Below are 18,507 nucleotides of genomic sequence, written 5' to 3' on the forward strand. Positions count from 1 at the left end.
GATCCCCAAGACACATTTTGATGCTGAGCTTCTCTTTCATCCCAATTAGAATGGGTTGCAGAGTGGCAAAAATTCATACTTGCGAAACAAGGAATATTCTTCAAACAAAGTGTCCCATCCTCTAACTTGTCTAGATATGATTTCATGGAATTTTGCCAATGTATGGTCCTGTCCTGAAGGGATTGTTGCTCAAGGAAACTGTTTGATTGGTGTGAACACATGCTGGATTTCTCTATTTCTTACAAAATATACATGCCCTGTGTGAGGATCGAACTCACGACCTTCAGATTATGATACTGACGCGCTACCTACTGCGCTAACAAGGCGACTTGCGCCATGGGTTTTTATAGTCTTCTGGGATACATGCATATAGTGAACGTTTGTTCTAAAATAAAATGAAATGGGTGTATATTCCAAAGGAGGAGGTGGAGGCTGAAATTATCGAAAGGCGATCCCCAAGACACATTTTGATGCTGAGCTTCTCTTTCATCCCAATTAGAATGGGTTGCAGAGTGGCAAAAATTCATACTGGAGTAACAAGGAATATTCTTCACACAAAGTGTCCCATCCTCTAACTTGTCTAGATATGATTTCATGAAATTTTGCCAATATATGGTCCTGTCCTGAAGGGATTGTTGCTCAAGGAAACTGTTTGATTGGTGTGAACACATGTTGGATTTCTCTATTTCTTACAAAATATACATGCCCTGTGTGAGGATCGAACTCACGACCTTCAGATTATGAGACTGACGCGCTACCTACTGCGCTAACAAGGCAACTTGCACCATGGGTTTTTATAGTCTTCTGGGATACATGCATATAGTGAACGTTTGTTCTAAAATAAAATGAAATGGGTGTATATTCCAAAGGAGGAGGTGGAGGCTGAAATTATCGAAAGGCGATCCCCAAGACACATTTTGATGCTGAGCTTCTCTTTCATCCCAATTAGAATGGGTTGCAGAGTGGCAAAAATTCATACTGGAGTAACAAGGAATATTCTTCACACAAAGTGTCCCATCCTCTAACTTGTCTAGATATGATTTCATGAAATTTTGCCAATATATGGTCCTGTCCTGAAGGGATTGTTGCTCAAGGAAACTGTTTGATTGGTGTGAACACATGCTGGATTTCTCTATTCCTTACAAAATATACTTGCCCTGTGTGAGGATCGAACTCACGACCTTCAGATTATGAGACTGACGCGCTACCTACTGCGCTAACAAGGCAACTTACGCCATGGGTTTTTATAGTCTTCTGGGATACATGAATATAGTGAACGTTTGTTCTAAAATAAAATGAAATGGGTGTATATTCCAAACAAGCTTTATAGCCTTCTCACACATTTGGGGCACCTATTCTAGTGCAGTTAATTAGTGTCATACTACTTGTTACAAACAAAAAAAATAGACAGCAGAATAGACACAGGGACTTAGAAATCAGGAGGCTGAAATTATCCAAAGGCGATCCCCAAGACACATTTTGATGCTGAGCTTCTCTTTCATCCCAATTAGAATGGGTTGCAGAGTGGCAAAAATTCATACTTGCGAAACAAGGAATATTCTTCAAACAAAGTGTCCCATCCTCTAACTTGTCTAGATATGATTTCATGGAATTTTGACAATGTATGGTCCTGTCCTGAAGGGATTGTTGCTCAAGGAAACTGTTTTATTGGTGTGAACACATGCTGGATTTCTCTATTTCTTACAAAATATACATGCCCTGTGTGAGGATCGAACTCACGACCTTCAGATTATGAGACTGACGCGCTACCTACTGCGCTAACAAGGCAACTTGCGCCATGGGTTTTTATAGTCTTCTGGGATACATGCATATAGTGAACGTTTGTTCTAAAATAAAATGAAATGGGTGTATATTCCAAAGGAGGAGGTGGAGGCTAAAATTATCGAAAGGCGATCCCCAAGACACATTTTGATGCTGAGCTTCTCTTTCATCCCAATTAGAATGGGTTGCAGAGTGGCAAAAAATCATACTGGAGTAACAAGGAATATTCTTCACACAAAGTGTCCCATCCTCTAACTAGTCTAGATATGATTTCATGAAATTTTGCCAATATATGGTCCTGTCCTGAAGGGATTGTTGCTCAAGGAAACTGTTTGATTGGTGTGAACACATGCTGGGTTTCTCTATTTCTTACAAAATATACATGCCCTGTGTGAGGATCGAACTCACGACCTTCAGATTAAGAGACTGACGCGCTACCTACTGCGCTAACAAGGCAACTTGCATCATGGGTTTTTATAGTCTTCTGGGATACATGCATATAGTGAACGTTTGTTCTAAAATAAAATGAAATGGGTGTATATTCCAAAGGAGGAGGTGGAGGCTGAAATTATCGAAAGGCGATCCCCAAGACACATTTTGATGCTGAGCTTCTCTTTCATCCCAATTAGAATGGGTTGCAGAGTGGCAAAAATTCATACTGAAGTAACAAGGAATATTCTTCACACAAAGTGTCCCATCCTCTAACTTGTCTAGATATGATTTCATGAAATTTTGCCAATATATGGTCCTGTCCTGAAGGGATTGTTGCTCAAGGAAACTGTTTGATTGGTGTGAACACATGCTGGATTTCTCTATTCCTTACAAAATATACATGCCCTGTGTGAGGATCGAACTCACGACCTTCAGATTATGAGACTGACGCGCTACCTACTGCGCTAACAAGGCAACTTACGCCATGGGTTTTTATAGTCTTCTGGGATACATGAATATAGTGAACGTTTGTTCTAAAATAAAATGAAATGGGTGTATATTCCAAACAAGCTTTATAGCCTTCTCACACATTTGGGGCACCTATTCTAGTGCAGTTAATTAGTGTCATACTACTTGTTACAAACAAAAAAAATAGACAGCAGAATAGACACAGGGACTTAGAAATCAGGAGGCTGAAATTATCCAAAGGCGATCCCCAAGACACATTTTGATGCTGAGCTTCTCTTTCATCCCAATTAGAATGGGTTGCAGAGTGGCAAAAATTCATACTTGCGAAACAAGGAATATTCTTCAAACAAAGTGTCCCATCCTCTAACTTGTCTAGATATGATTTCATGGAATTTTGCCAATGTATGGTCCTGTCCTGAAGGGATTGTTGCTCAAGGAAACTGTTTGATTGGTGTGAACACATGCTGGATTTCTCTATTTCTTACAAAATATACATGCCCTGTGTGAGGATCGAACTCACGACCTTCAGATTATGATACTGACGCGCTACCTACTGCGCTAACAAGGCGACTTGCGCCATGGGTTTTTATAGTCTTCTGGGATACATGCATATAGTGAACGTTTGTTCTAAAATAAAATGAAATGGGTGTATATTCCAAAGGAGGAGGTGGAGGCTGAAATTATCGAAAGGCGATCCCCAAGACACATTTTGATGCTGAGCTTCTCTTTCATCCCAATTAGAATGGGTTGCAGAGTGGCAAAAATTCATACTGGAGTAACAAGGAATATTCTTCACACAAAGTGTCCCATCCTCTAACTTGTCTAGATATGATTTCATGAAATTTTGCCAATATATGGTCCTGTCCTGAAGGGATTGTTGCTCAAGGAAACTGTTTGATTGGTGTGAACACATGTTGGATTTCTCTATTTCTTACAAAATATACATGCCCTGTGTGAGGATCGAACTCACGACCTTCAGATTATGAGACTGACGCGCTACCTACTGCGCTAACAAGGCAACTTGCACCATGGGTTTTTATAGTCTTCTGGGATACATGCATATAGTGAACGTTTGTTCTAAAATAAAATGAAATGGGTGTATATTCCAAACAAGCTTTATAGCCTTCTCACACATTTGGGGCACCTATTCTAGTGCAGTTAATTAGTGTCATACTACTTGTTACAAACAAAAAAAATAGACAGCAGAATAGACACAGGGACTTAGAAATCAGGAGGCTGAAATTATCCAAAGGCGATCCCCAAGACACATTTTGATGCTGAGCTTCTCTTTCATCCCAATTAGAATGGGTTGCAGAGTGGCAAAAATTCATACTTGCGAAACAAGGAATATTCTTCAAACAAAGTGTCCCATCCTCTAACTTGTCTAGATATGATTTCATGGAATTTTGCCAATGTATGGTCCTGTCCTGAAGGGATTGTTGCTCAAGGAAACTGTTTTATTGGTGTGAACACATGCTGGATTTCTCTATTTCTTACAAAATATACATGCCCTGTGTGAGGATCGAACTCACGACCTTCAGATTATGAGACTGACGCGCTACCTACTGCGCTAACAAGGCGACTTGCGCCATGGGTTTTTATAGTCTTCTGGGATACATGCATATAGTGAACGTTTGTTCTAAAATAAAATGAAATGGGTGTATATTCCAAAGGAGGAGGTGGAGGCTGAAATTATCGAAAGGCGATCCCCAAGACACATTTTTTTTTATATATATATAAATCTTTATTTTCATTTAAAAAAAAAAAATTCATTCAAGTACAAATACAGCTTTCAGCTATAAATTTTAAATACACAGTACACAGAATTACTTTACAATAGAATAATAATTATTAATAACAGTGGGACCGTGCTTCTAATAAATCTATCGATGTTCTGCTGTATCTACAATCATACAAACATACCATACATTTCAACTTATCCATACATCCCAAATTCTCTACTACCTACGGGAAGCCATCTAAATGGGGGGGGGGGGGGCTTGAGTTTATTGAGTTTTATGATTTATAAATCTAACCCAAGGGACCCAGACTTCATTATATTTTTCTCTAGATATCTTATTTAGGGCTATCCCAGCTTCCATGCTGCGTTGATAATCAATCTGTGTACATATATCCTGCCAGTTTAACGCGCCCATATTTCTCCAATTTCTGGCCATTACTATTTTTATTGCCATACAGATATGAATCATAAGTATTTTTAGTTTTATGTTGCCTTTGGGTAAATCTAAATGAAACAGAAACATTTGAGGCGTGATCACAGTCCGAACCTCAAACATAAAATCTACCAGTTCCGCTAGGGTTGATTTCATAGGTTTCAGCTCCTCACAGTCCCACCAGATGTGGGAGAATGAACCTAACTCCCTACCGCATCTCCAACAATCTGGTAGGAGTGTAGGTTGAAATCTATGAAGGCGAGTAGGGACCAAGTACCAGTGATATACTAGTTTGAAGTACACTTCCTGTATATTCACCCCATGTATATATCTTTTTACTGCTTGTAAACCCAACAGCCAGTCCTCAACCGAGGATGAAAAATGAAGTTCTTGCTCCCATTTATTCATTGCTGGTGCTTTGTCTATTTGCCTATAACTTCTTACGAAATGATTATATCTGGAAGCAATTTTTTTTTTGTAATGAAATTCTACAAACTGGTCAATTATAGAAGTTTCCGAAAAATCTTTTCCCATAGTGAAGGATTTTATTCTTAAATAGTTAAAGATTTCCTTCGAAGGGAGATTATATTTGGATTGTAGTATTGGAAATGGCAACAATTTATTATTATTTAAAAGTTCCGCTATTCTTACTACTCCACCATTTTCCCATTCTTGGATATTTATATCCTTTATATAAAGTTTTAGGGTTGTTAATGGGGCATTTAGTGATATGTTTTTTGTTCCGTATTTCTTTTTCAAGTGTTTAACGATATAAATCATTGTATTATTCATCGGATTGCTAGATCTTATATTTTTTAGAAATTCACTATCGCACCACCAAAGCGACAGAGGTTCAATGTCACCGAGATCTGATTTTTCAATATCTATCCAGTGTGGTCTAGCCATTGTAAAATTGTCACACTTAATTAGGTGTGCTACCATATTGTTCATATATAGTTTCTGTATGTCTGGGAAACAGATCCCCCCTTCTTTCCAGTCTCTCTGTAGTATTTCCAATGAGACTCTAGGTCTCCTATCTTGCCAAATATAATTTGATAATTGCCTTTGAAGGCCGCGTATCGTCTGACATGACACCCTCAACGGGAGATTACTAAATAAAAATGTCAACTTTGGAAGGAGATAAAAGTTTACTGCTTCAATCCTGCCCAACCACGAAAGTTCCAATCCCTTCCAATTTTTTAAGATGTTCCTAAAGTGAATGGCGATATCTGTGTAGTTAAGTTTCTCTATAATCTAGAGCTAGTTTTACCCCTAAATATTTTATGTTCCTTACTTCCCAGTCGCATTTAAAATCTTTTTTGAGTTTGTCTACGCCTGGTCCACTTAGGCCTTTTATCAGGATTTGTGTTTTCTTTATATTTATTTTATAACCTGAATGTTTACCAAACTCGTTAATAAGCCGAAATACGGCTGGGATAGATCTAATAGGATCTGCGAGGGTCAATAGAACATCATCTGCATATAATGCAATTTTGTTCTCCATCTTATTCACTTTTAGCCCGCTGATGTCTTCGTTCTGTCTGATCGCGGCTGCCAACGGTTCTATGGAAAGGATATATAACAGGGGTGCCAAAGGGCATCCCTGTCGCGTCCCATTTCTAATAGGGAACCAGTTTGATTGAAACATGTATCCTGATACTTTGGCTTGAGGATCCTTATATAGCGCCATTGTGCACTCCTTAAAGAAACCCTCGATGCCGAAGGCCCTCAGTACTTCTTCCATGTACTTCCAATTAACCCGGTCAAAGGCCTTCTCGGCATCGAGGGTAACCACAGCAAAAGGAGACAAACTTTGATCTGCATGATATAGGACGTTCAGTAATTTCCTAATGTTATCAGATGTGCCCCTACCCTCTACAAACCCGCTTTGATCTAAATGTACAATGTTGGGTATAATTTGTTTTAATCTATCGGCCAAAATTCTGGAGTATACTTTGATATCCAAGTTGATAAGAGAGATTGGTCTATAGTTCGAAGTGTACGTAGGGTCCTTATCTATCTTAGGGATTGGTATTATAGAGGCCTGGAGTAGTTCCGTTGGAATGGCTTTATGATTAGCAAAATCTTCAAATGTTCTTAATATATATGGAGAAATTATATCGCTTAATTTTTTATAAAAGCTTGAAGAGAAGCCATCTGGGCCAGGTGCTTTACCTATTGTTAGTGCTTTGATGGTATTACTAATCTCCTGAATAGAAAAGGGGGCATTTAGTTGGCTCAATTTCTCCAAAGATATTGTTGGTAATTTATCCAGAAACTGTTTTGTTTCGCCCTCAGATGGCTCATTAAATTTTATATTGTATAGACTTTTATAATAGTCTTCAAATGCTTTGGCTATTTGAGTTGGAGAAAACATTTTTTTACTTCCAACTATTAAATAGTTTATAGATTGAAGTTTATTTTTATTTTTTAATTTATTTGAAAGACTTTTCCCTATTTTATTATTTCCATAGTACCATCTCTGTTTTAGAGTTAACATAGCTTTGTTAATCTTTTCTTGAGTTCTTACTAATATTTTTCCCCTGATCTCTTTAATATCCTCCAAAATTTTATGATCCATGGTAAGTTTATGTAAGCGTTCTTGTTTTGCCAAGTCAATATAAAGCTCGTTGAGCTCTTTTCCTTTCTTTTTTTTTATAATAGCACCCATTTTTATGAGACATCCTCTCATATATGATTTGAAAGTGCACCACAGCATGGCATTGGAGACATCCCCTGTATCATTAATTTCAAAAAATTCTCTAGACTGAGTGCGCAGTTCTTCTACATTAGTTTCTGATTTTAATAAATTTTCATTTAGTCTCCATTTGTCTCTAGATTTATATTCCGGATTGTTTTTTATGACTAAACTTACAGGTGCATGGTCGGACCATGTTATAGGTCCAATTGTCACCTTCTTAATTCGCTCCAAAGTTTCCGATCTTACCAAAAAGTAATCAATTCTAGTATATGTCTGATGAACATTTGAAAAAAACGTATAATCTCTCGCTTCTGGGTTAGACGTTCTCCAGGCGTCATATAAACAGTTTTTTGCCAAAATATTCTGCATCATTGATAGACCTGTTCTTTGCTTGCCGTCTGTGTAAACAGACTTGGTTCTAATCCTATCTATTTTATCGTCTATGATGCAGTTAAAATCCCCCCTATAATTAGGCTACCAGACGATACGCGGTCAATCTTTTGCATCAAATTTCCCAGAAATCTGTATGGGGATTGATTTGGAGCATAAACATTTACTAAAGTATACAAAATATCATTAATTCGAACTATCACTATAAGAAACCTACCACCAGGGTCAGTCTCCTCATAGATCAGCTCATATTTCAAGCTACCAGAAAAAAGAATTGCCACCCCTCTTTTCTTGTTCTTTCCCGCCAAATTAGATCTATGGACCACTGGAAATTTTTTGTAGTTCCATAGTTTAGGCATAGAATTAGACCAGTGTGTTTCTTGGACGAAACCGATATCTGTTTTACTGTCAATCAGTAGTTTATACAAGTAGCCTCTTTTCTGACCTGAATTTAAGCCCCTTGTGTTAATAGATAGTATGTTTAATGACATACTACCGCAGCTCTCCCCAAACCCTCTTCCCCTCTATCCTCCCCTCAGATGGCATCAAACACTCAAATCCATCCATACCTTTACCAGTCGGTCCTATATATTTGGACCACCTGGTAAAACTCCAACTTTCTATAACCACATTCAATCCGTAATATAAAGTTCTGTTTACAGTCTTCATATTTAACCCTGCTGCCGTCGCAGGACCCTGGACCAGGGTAGTAGACATCTTATTCTTTATTATACACCCTCTATCTTTCAAATGCATCTGCCCTTCTTTTCCCTTTTTCTTTCAGATCCTATTTCTAGAGGCGTTACGGTGTTCTTTCCCTTTATCCGACCGCTAGATCTGTCTACTGAGTCCCGGTTCTACTGACTTTTATTTTATCTGGGACATTTCTATCCTCCTGTTTTTATCTTCCAATACACCCTTTCCCTAGCCCTTGGTTATGGTCTCCCTTCTCCTCCCTTTATGTGATATTCATACAAAATTAGTATAAACTTGTGATTATTGTGAAACTCACTTCATTCGTTTCATTCACATACATTAAATAGTGTGTCCATAAGTGTAATAAGTGTAATTTATACATTACTCTGTATGTGAATCTGTAGTTATTACTCTATATGTGAATCTATAATTATGTTAATTTTTTGTGTGTGTGGGTAGCGCCTGTAGCATTCCCAAAACTGTTTAACACAATTTCTACCCATATCAAAACGTCTTGGCATCTTGTAAATTATTTTCTAGATTTTTATAAGCTTCTTTTTCATTCAATTCATACTACTAAGTTAATTTATATGTATTTATATTAATTATAACTGTGAATCTGTGATTACCCCTCTATACATTTTACCATTTCTATATGTGAGAAAAAAAAAAAAAGGAGGAGTTCGGTTTGACTAAGGGATAAGTTTCAAACTTGTCATCTTCTGCTTTAATGCCAAGTTGTCTCTGAAGATATAAGGTTTATCTTTAAAAAATACCATAATTGCCGTCGGGAACAACCACTTGTATCTGATCTCGTTATTCCTGAGAATAACCGTTTCATCGGAGAAAGTTCTTCTTGCTTGTCTTGTCTTTTGGGATAAGTCCTGATAAACTTCTAAGTGTCTCCATTCTTCCGTATTTAGGATCCCGTTCCTTATCTTCTGCATTATTTGGTTTTTCATCCAAAAACTGGAAAAGCATATCATCACGTCTCTTGGGTATGATTTGTCGATTCCATTTGGTCTAGCCAGTCTGTGGAATCTTTCAAAAGTCTCAGGGCCCAACGTCTGTCTGGATAGTATTTTTGAAAAGAAGCTGTTCAAGTGCAAATATAAGTCTTCTTGTAAGATTGATTCCGGTATGCCTCTGACTCTTATGTTGTTTCTCCTGGAGCGATCCTCTAGGTCGGTCAACTTAGTCTCGGTATCCAGCAATCTCTTCTCTAGCTGTGTATTAGATGTTTTAATTTGTTCATTTTCCTCTTGTATTTTTTGTAGTGTGATTGCTTGATTTGAGAATTTCTCAGAGAGAATGACGATTTCCGATCTAATATCTTTAGAGTTATTTTCAATGTCCGTTTGGATCTTTTTATGTAAATTGTCCAGCATTTGGGTTAAGAGTTGTTGCGTCAAACCCTCTGGATTTTTTGATAGGTGTGGTAAGTCGTCCTCCGATATATTGGATAATTGATGTGCAGAAAGCTGAACATTTTCTAGAGGCAGAGATTTTCGTTGCCTCTCAGGTTCTGTACCAGCAGCTTTAGGTGAATAAAATGCACCAATCGTTGCCTTCTTTTTCTCCATATTTTTGGCTCTCTCTTTTTTAGTAGCCATACGTATTTCTAGCGCTCCTAGAGTAGGCTTTGAACTTTGTACTCCACTAAGGATGGCTGTGGAGTTTAAATCGCTTTTAAGTCACTTTGTCACTTTCTGTTATCTCCCAGTTCACTCCTTTTCCTCCTCGCTATTTTAGACGCTAGATTAAAGTTTACACTCCACTAAGGATGACTGTGTGGTTTAAATTGCTTTATCACGTTTAACCCAAGTGTCTCCTTTGCTCTTCACTGCGACACTAGACAACTGTCTCTTTAAATTAACTCTTGTTTATCGAATGTGAAATAAAGTGGATAATAAAAGCATATATATACTTTTTCCTTTTTTTTTTATATTGATTTTTTTCTTTTTATCCTTCTCTTTTCTTCTCTTTCTCTTTCTCTATTTTTTTTCTTTTACACACAAAAAATGTTTTATACCCACTGGGACCACTTTCCTCCCACCCTATCACTGCCAGAGTCAATCTTCTATTTATAAGCATAAATACCTTCAGACTGGAGAAATATGCGTGCTTGTCAGCCCAAATCAGAACTCAGCGTCTTCTTTTCCTCTGTGTACCTCTGTTTTCCAGTGGATTTCAGCACCCCCCAATACTTCTTATTTATCAGACTTGTAGTCGGAACCAGTATCAGATGATTACTTCATATCTTTGTAGCTACTTTACAGCAGCTGCTCAGCCAGTTATCCTGCTCATGGGAATCAGTGCCTCAATGAAATATCTTGTAATATCTTGTAACATTGTAGCAGCTTTATGACAGCTACTCAGCCGTTTATCGTACTCTGGCCTGATTAATAGTGAAAGTCAGGGCAGATATCAGATGAATACCTCTGTACATCGCTGAGGGTTGTATCATCGATTTATGAAGCAGCTTTGTGGCACCTTGTAGCAGCTTTGATGCAGCTTTGGAAAACCTTCAACTGCTCAGCCGCATAGCAGAGTCCGCTTCGCTGCCTTCAAATTTTTCCGCGCCGTTCTGCCTGCCGTCCTCGCTGCCTCCCTCGCTTTGTTGCCCCACTTTCTGGTCCGTAGCGGCGCGCGTGCGCACCTACGTCACGATCCGCCCGCCCATCGTCCCCCAAGACACATTTTGATGCTGAGCTTCTCTTTCATCCCAATTAGAATGGGTTGCAGAGTGGCAAAAATTCATACTGGAGTAACAAGGAATATTCTTCACACAAAGTGTCCCATCCTCTAACTTGTCTAGATATGATTTCATGAAATTTTGCCAATATATGGTCCTGTCCTGAAGGGATTGTTGCTCAAGGAAACTGATTGGTGTGAACACATGCTGGATTTCTCTATTCCTTACAAAATATACATGCCCTGTGTGAGGATCGAACTCACGACCTTCAGATTATGAGACTGACGCGCTACCTACTGCGCTAACAAGGCAACTTACGCCATGGGGTTTTATAGTCTTCTGGGATACATGAATATAGTGAACGTTTGTTCTAAAATAAAATGAAATGGGTGTATATTCCAAACAAGCTTTATAGCCTTCTCACACATTTGGGGCACCTATTCTAGTGCAGTTAATTAGTGTCATACTACTTGTTACAAACAAAAAAAATAGACAGCAGAATAGACACAGGGACTTAGAAATCAGGAGGCTGAAATTATCCAAAGGCGATCCCCAAGACACATTTTGATGCTGAGCTTCTCTTTCATCCCAATTAGAATGGGTTGCAGAGTGGCAAAAATTCATACTTGCGAAACAAAGAATATTCTTCAAACAAAGTGTCCCATCCTCTAACTTGTCTAGATATGATTTCATGAAATTTTGCCAATATATGGTCCTGTCCTGAAGGGATTGTTGCTCAAGGAAACTGTTTGATTGGTGTGAACACATGCTGGATTTCTCTATTCCTTACAAAATATACATGCCCTGTGAAGGATCGAACTCACGACCTTCAGATTATGAGACTGGCGCGCTACCTACTGCGCTAACAAGGCAACTTACCCCATGGGTTTTTACAGTCTTCTGGGATACATGAATATAGTGAACGTTTGTTCTAAAATAAAATGAAATGGGTGTATATTCCAAACAAGCTTTATAGCCTTCTCACACATTTGGGGCACCTATTCTAGTGCAGTTAATTAGTGTCATACTACTTGTTACAAACAAAAAAAATAGACAGCAGAATAGACACAGGGACTTAGAAATCAGGAGGCTGAAATTATCCAAAGGCGATCCCCAAGACACATTTTGATGCTGAGCTTCTCTTTCATCCCAATTAGAATGGGTTGCAGAGTGGCAAAAATTCATACTTGCGAAACAAGGAATATTCTTCAAACAAAGTGTCCCATTCTCTAACTTGTCTAGATATGATTTCATGGAATTTTGCCAATATATGGTCCTGTCCTGAAGGGATTGTTGCTCAAGGAAACTGTTTGATTGGTGTGAACACATGCTGGATTTCTCTATTTCTTACAAAATATACATGCCCTGTGTGAGGATCGAACTCACGACCTTCAGATTATGAGACTGACGCGCTACCTACTGCGCTAACAAGGCAACTTACGCCATGGGTTTTTATAGTCTTCTGGGATACATGAATATAGTGAACGTTTGTTCTAAAATAAAATGAAACGGGTGTATATTCCAAAGGAGGAGGTGGAGGCTGAAATTATCAAAAGGCGATCCCCAAGACACATTTTGATGCTGAGCTTCTCTTTCATCCCAATTAGAATGGGTTGCAGAGTGGCAAAAATTCCTACTGGAGTAACAAGGAATATTCTTCACACAAAGTGTCCCATCCTCTAACTTGTCTAGATATGATTTCATGAAATTTTGCCAATATATGGTCCTGTCTTGAAGGGATTGTTGCTCAAGGAAACTGTTTGATTGGTGTGAACACATGCTGGATTTCTCTATTCCTTACAAAATATACATGCGCTGTGTGAGGATCGAACTCACAACATTCAGATTATGAGACTGACGCGGTACCTACTGCGCTAGCAAGGCAACTTACACCATGGGTTTTTATAGTCTTCTGGGATACATGAATATAGTGAACGTTTGTTCTAAAATAAAATGAAATGGGTGTATATTCCAAACAAGCTTTATAGCCTTCTCACACATTTGGGGCACCTATTCTAGTGCAGTTAATTAGTGTCATACTACTTATTACAAACAAAAAAAATAGACAGCAGAATAGACACAGGGACTTAGAAATCAGGAGGCTGAAATTATCCAAAGGCGACCCCCAAGACACATTTTGATGCTGAGCTTCTCTTTCATCCCAATTAGAATGGGTTGCAGAGTGGCAAAAATTCATACTGGAGTAACAAGGAATGTTCTTCACACAAAGTGTCCCATCCTCTAACTTGTCTAGATATGATTTCATGAAATTTTGCCAATATATGGTCCTGTCCTGAAGGGATTGTTGCTCAAGGGAACTGTTTGATTGGTGTGAACACATGCTGGATTTCTCTATTCCTTACAAAATATACATGCCCTGTGTGAGGATCGAACACACGACCTTCAGATTATGAAACTGACGCGCTACCTACTGCGCTAACAAGGCAACTTATGCATTGGGTTTTTATAGTCTTCTGAGATACATGAATATAGTGAACGTTTGTTCTAAAATAAAATGAAATGGGTGTATATTCCAAACAAGCTTTATAGCCTTCTCACACATTTGGGGCACCTATTCTAGTGCAGTTAATTAGTGTCATACTACTTGTTACAAACAAAAAAAATAGACAGCAGAATAGACACAGGGACTTAGAAATCAGGAGGCTGAAATTATCCAAAGGCGATCCCCAAGACACATTTTGATGCTGAGCTTCTCTTTCATCCCAATTAGAATGGGTTGCAGAGTGGCAAAAATTCATACTTGCGAAACAAGGAATATTCTTCAAACAAAGTGTCCCATCCTCTAACTTGTCTAGATATGATTTCATGGAATTTTGCCGATATATGGTCCTGTCCTGAAGGGATTGTTGCTCAAGGAAACTGTTTGATTGGTGTGAACACATGCTGGATTTCTCTATTCCTTACAAAACATACATGCTCTGTGTGAGGATCGAACTAGCGACCTTCAGATTATGAGACTGACACGCTACCTACAGCGCTAACAAGGCAACTTACGCCATGAATTTTTATAGTCTTCTGGGATACATGAATATAGTGAACGTTTGTTCTAAAATAAAATGAAACGGGTGTATATTCCAAAGGAGGAGGTGGAGGCCGAAATTATCGAAAGGCGATCCCCAAGACACATTTTGATGCTGAGCTTCTCTTTCATCCCAATTAGAATGGGTTGCAGAGTGGCAAAAATTCATACTGGAGTAACAAGGAGTATTCTTCACACAAAGTGTCCCATCCTCTAACTTGTCTAGATATGATTTCATGAAATTTTGCCAATGTATGGTCCTGTCCTGAAGGGATTGTTGCTCAAGGAAACTGTTTGATTGGGTTGAACACATGCTGGATTTCTCTATTTCTTACAAAATATACATGCCCTGTGTGAGGATCGAACTCACGACCTTCAGATTATGAGACTGACGCGCTACCTACTGCGCTAACAAGGCAACTTGCGCCATGGGTTTTTATAGTCTTCTGGGATACATGCATATAGTGAACGTTTGTTCTAAAATAAAATGAAATGGGTGTATATTCCAAAGTAGGAGGTGGAGGATGAAATTATCGAAAGGCGATCCCCAAGACACATTTTGATGCTGAGCTTCTCTTTCATCCCAATTAGAATGGGTTGCAGAGTGGCAAAAATTCATACTGGAGTAACAAGGAATATTCTTCACACAAAGTGTCCCATCCTCTAACTTGTCTAGATATGATTTCATGAAATTTTGCCAATATATGGTCCTGTCCTGAAGGGATTGTTGCTCAAGGAAACTGTTTGATTGGTGTGAACACATGCTGGATTTCTCTATTCCTTACAAAATATACATGCCCTGTGTGAGGATCGAACTCACGACCTTCAAATTATGAGACTGACGCGCTACCTACTGCGCTAACAAGGGAACTTACGCCATGGGTTTTTATAGTCTTCTGGGATACATGAATATAGTGAACGTTTGTTCTTAAATAAAATGAAATGGGTGTATATTCCAAACAAGCTTTATAGCCTTCTCACACATTTGGGGCACCTATTCTAGTGCAGTTAATTAGTGTCATACTACTTGTTACAAACAAAAAAAATAGACAGCAGAATAGACACAGGGACTTAGAAATCAGGAGGCTGAAATTATCCAAAGGCGATCCCCAAGACACATTTTGATGCTGAGCTTCTCTTTCATCCCAATTAGAATGGGTTGCAGAGTGGCAAAAATTCATACTTGCGAAACAAGGAATATTCTTCAAACAAAGTGTCCCATCCTCTAACTTGTCTAGATATGATTTCATGGAATTTTGCCAATATATGGTCCTGTCCTGAAGGGATTGTTGCGCAAGGAAACTGTTTGATTGGTGTGAACACATGCTGGATTTCTCTATTCCTTACAAAATATACATGCCCTGTGTGAGGATCGAACTCACGACCTTCAGATTATGAGACTGACGCACTACCTACTGCGCTAACAAGGCAACTTACGCCATGGGTTTTTATAGTCTTCTGGGATACATGCATATAGTGAACGTTTGTTCTAAAATAAAATGAAATGGGTGTATATTCCAAAGTAGGAGGTGGAGGCTGAAATTATCGAAAGGCGATCCCCAAGACACATTTTGATGCTGAGCTTCTCTTTCATCCCAATTAGAATGGGTTGCAGAGTGGCAAAAATTCATACTGGAGTAACAAGGAATATTCTTCACACAAAGTGTCCCATCCTCTAACTTGTCTAGATATGATTTCATGAAATTTTGCCAATATATGGTCCTGTCCTGAAGGGATTGTTGCTCAAGGAAACTGTTTGATTGGTGTGAACACATGCTGGATTTCTCTATTCCTTACAAAATATACATGCCCTGTGTGAGGATCGAACTCACGACCTTCAGATTATGAGACTGACGCGCTACCTACTGCGCTAACAAGGCAACTTACGCCATGGGTTTTTATAGTCTTCTGGGATACATGAATATAGTGAACGTTTGTTCTAAAATAAAATGAAATGGGTGTATATTCCAAACAAGCTTTATAGCCTTCTCACACATTTGGGGAACCTATTCTAGTGCAGTTAATTAGTGTCATACTACTTGTTACAAACAAAAAAAATAGACAGCAGAATAGACACAGGGACTTAGAAATCAGGAGGCTGAAATTATCCAAAGGCGATCCCCAAGACACATTTTGATGCTGAGCTTCTCTTTCATCCCAATTAGAATGGGTTGCAGAGTGGCAAAAATTCATACTTGCGAAACAAGGAATATTCTTCAAACAAAGTGTCCCATCCTCTAACTTGTCTAGATATGATTTCATGAAATTTTGCCAATATATGGTCCTGTCCTGAAGGGATTGTTGCTCAAGGAAACTGTTTGATTGGTGTGAACACATGCTGGATTTCTCTATTCCTTACAAAATATACATGCCCTGTGTGAGGATCGAACTCACGACCTTCAGATTATGAGACTGACGCGCTACCTACTGCGCTAACAAGGCAACTTACGCCATGGGTTTTTATAGTCTTCTGGGATACATGAATATAGTGAACGTTTGTTCTAAAATAAAATGAAATGGGTGTATATTCCAAACAAGCTTTATAGCCTTCTCACACATTTGGGGAACCTATTCTAGTGCAGTTAATTAGTGTCATACTACTTGTTACAAACAAAAAAAATAGACAGCAGAATAGACACAGGGACTTAGAAATCAGGAGGCTGAAATTATCCAAAGGCGATCCCCAAGACACATTTTGATGCTGAGCTTCTCTTTCATCCCAATTAGAATGGGTTGCAGAGTGGCAAAAATTCATACTTGCGAAACAAGGAATATTCTTCAAACAAAGTGTCCCATCCTCTAACTTGTCTAGATATGATTTCATGGAATTTTGCCAATGTATGGTCCTGTCCTGAAGGGATTGTTGCTCAAGGAAACTGTTTGATTGGTGTGAACACATGCTGGATTTCTCTATTTCTTACAAAATATACATGCCCTGTGTGAGGATCGAACTCACGACCTTCGGACTATGAGACTGACGCGCTACCTACTGCGCTACACACAAAGTGTCCCATCCTCTAACTTGTCTAGATATGATTTCATGACATTTTGCCAATATATGGTCCTGTCCTGAAGGGATTGTTGCTCAAGGAAACTGTTTGATTGGTGTGAACACATGCTGGATTTCTCTATTTCTTACAAAATATACATGCCCTGTGTGAGGATCGAACTCACGACCTTCAGATTATGAAACTGACGCGCTACCTACTGCGCTAACAAGGCAACTTGCGCCATGGGTTTTTATAGTCTTCTGGGATACATGCATATAGTGAACGTTTGTTCTAAAATAAAATGAAATGGGTGTATATTCCAAAGGAGGAGGTGGAGGCTGAAATTATCGAAAGGCGATCCCCAAGACACATTTTGATGCTGAGCTTCTCTTTCATCCCAATTAGAATGGGTTGCAGAGTGGCAAAAATTCATACTGGAGTAACAAGGAATATTCTTCACACAAAGTGTCCCATCCTCTAACTTGTCTAGATATGATTTTATGAAATTTTGGCAATATATGGTCCTGTCCTGAAGGGATTGTTGCTCAATGAAACTGTTTGATTGGTGTGAACACATGCTGGATTTCTCTATTCCTTACAAAATATACATGCCCTGTGTGAGGATCGAACTCACGACCTTCAAATTATGAGACTGACGCGCTACCTACTGCGCTAACAAGGCAACTTACGCCATGGGATTTTATAGTCTTCTGGGATACATGAATATAGTGAACGTTTGTTCTAAAATAAAATGAAATGGGTGTATATTCCAAACAAGCTTTATAGCCTTCTCACACATTTGGGGCACCTATTCTAGTGCAGTTAATTAGTGTCATACTACTTGTTACAAACAAAAAAAATAGACAGCAGAATAGACACAGGGACTTAGAAATCAGGAGGCTGAAATTATCCATAGGCGATCCCCAAGACACATTTTGATGCTGAGCTTCTCTTTCATCCCAATTAGAATGGGTTGCAGAGTGGCAAAAATTCATACTTGCGAAACAAGGAATATTCTTCAAACAAAGTGTCCCATCCTCTAACTTGTCTAGATATGATTTCATGGAATTTTGCCAATGTATGGTCCTGTCCTGAAGGGATTGTTGCTCAAGGAAACTGTTTGATTGGTGTGAACACAT

The 18,507-nt window shown here is 38.7% G+C and overlaps 12 non-coding genes across 12 annotated transcripts; all 12 read right to left on the reverse strand.

The window, feature by feature from the left end:
- Positions 1-703: 703 nt before the first annotated feature.
- Positions 704-776, reverse strand: TRNAM-CAU (transfer RNA methionine (anticodon CAU)). The gene has a single exon. It is a non-coding gene; the product is annotated as a tRNA-Met (tRNA).
- Positions 777-1,153: 377 nt separating this feature from the next.
- Positions 1,154-1,226, reverse strand: TRNAM-CAU (transfer RNA methionine (anticodon CAU)). Its single transcript has one exon. It is a non-coding gene; the product is annotated as a tRNA-Met (tRNA).
- A 489-nt stretch (positions 1,227-1,715) lies between these two features.
- Positions 1,716-1,788, reverse strand: TRNAM-CAU (transfer RNA methionine (anticodon CAU)). The gene has a single exon. It is a non-coding gene; the product is annotated as a tRNA-Met (tRNA).
- Positions 1,789-2,165: 377 nt separating this feature from the next.
- On the reverse strand, positions 2,166-2,238 carry TRNAK-CUU (transfer RNA lysine (anticodon CUU)). The gene has a single exon. It is a non-coding gene; the product is annotated as a tRNA-Lys (tRNA).
- Positions 2,239-2,615: 377 nt separating this feature from the next.
- On the reverse strand, positions 2,616-2,688 carry TRNAM-CAU (transfer RNA methionine (anticodon CAU)). The gene has a single exon. It is a non-coding gene; the product is annotated as a tRNA-Met (tRNA).
- A 939-nt stretch (positions 2,689-3,627) lies between these two features.
- TRNAM-CAU (transfer RNA methionine (anticodon CAU)) lies at positions 3,628-3,700 on the reverse strand. Its single transcript has one exon. It is a non-coding gene; the product is annotated as a tRNA-Met (tRNA).
- Positions 3,701-4,189: 489 nt separating this feature from the next.
- TRNAM-CAU (transfer RNA methionine (anticodon CAU)) lies at positions 4,190-4,262 on the reverse strand. The gene has a single exon. It is a non-coding gene; the product is annotated as a tRNA-Met (tRNA).
- Positions 4,263-11,576: 7,314 nt separating this feature from the next.
- Positions 11,577-11,649, reverse strand: TRNAM-CAU (transfer RNA methionine (anticodon CAU)). Its single transcript has one exon. It is a non-coding gene; the product is annotated as a tRNA-Met (tRNA).
- A 1,050-nt stretch (positions 11,650-12,699) lies between these two features.
- On the reverse strand, positions 12,700-12,772 carry TRNAM-CAU (transfer RNA methionine (anticodon CAU)). Its single transcript has one exon. It is a non-coding gene; the product is annotated as a tRNA-Met (tRNA).
- A 1,951-nt stretch (positions 12,773-14,723) lies between these two features.
- On the reverse strand, positions 14,724-14,796 carry TRNAM-CAU (transfer RNA methionine (anticodon CAU)). The gene has a single exon. It is a non-coding gene; the product is annotated as a tRNA-Met (tRNA).
- Positions 14,797-16,185: 1,389 nt separating this feature from the next.
- On the reverse strand, positions 16,186-16,258 carry TRNAM-CAU (transfer RNA methionine (anticodon CAU)). The gene has a single exon. It is a non-coding gene; the product is annotated as a tRNA-Met (tRNA).
- A 489-nt stretch (positions 16,259-16,747) lies between these two features.
- TRNAM-CAU (transfer RNA methionine (anticodon CAU)) lies at positions 16,748-16,820 on the reverse strand. The gene has a single exon. It is a non-coding gene; the product is annotated as a tRNA-Met (tRNA).
- Between the last annotated feature and the right edge of the window lie 1,687 nt (positions 16,821-18,507).

Source organism: Pelobates fuscus, chromosome 3 (genome assembly GCF_036172605.1).
Source record: "Pelobates fuscus isolate aPelFus1 chromosome 3, aPelFus1.pri, whole genome shotgun sequence".
NCBI classification, from domain to species: Eukaryota; Metazoa; Chordata; class Amphibia; order Anura; family Pelobatidae; genus Pelobates; species Pelobates fuscus.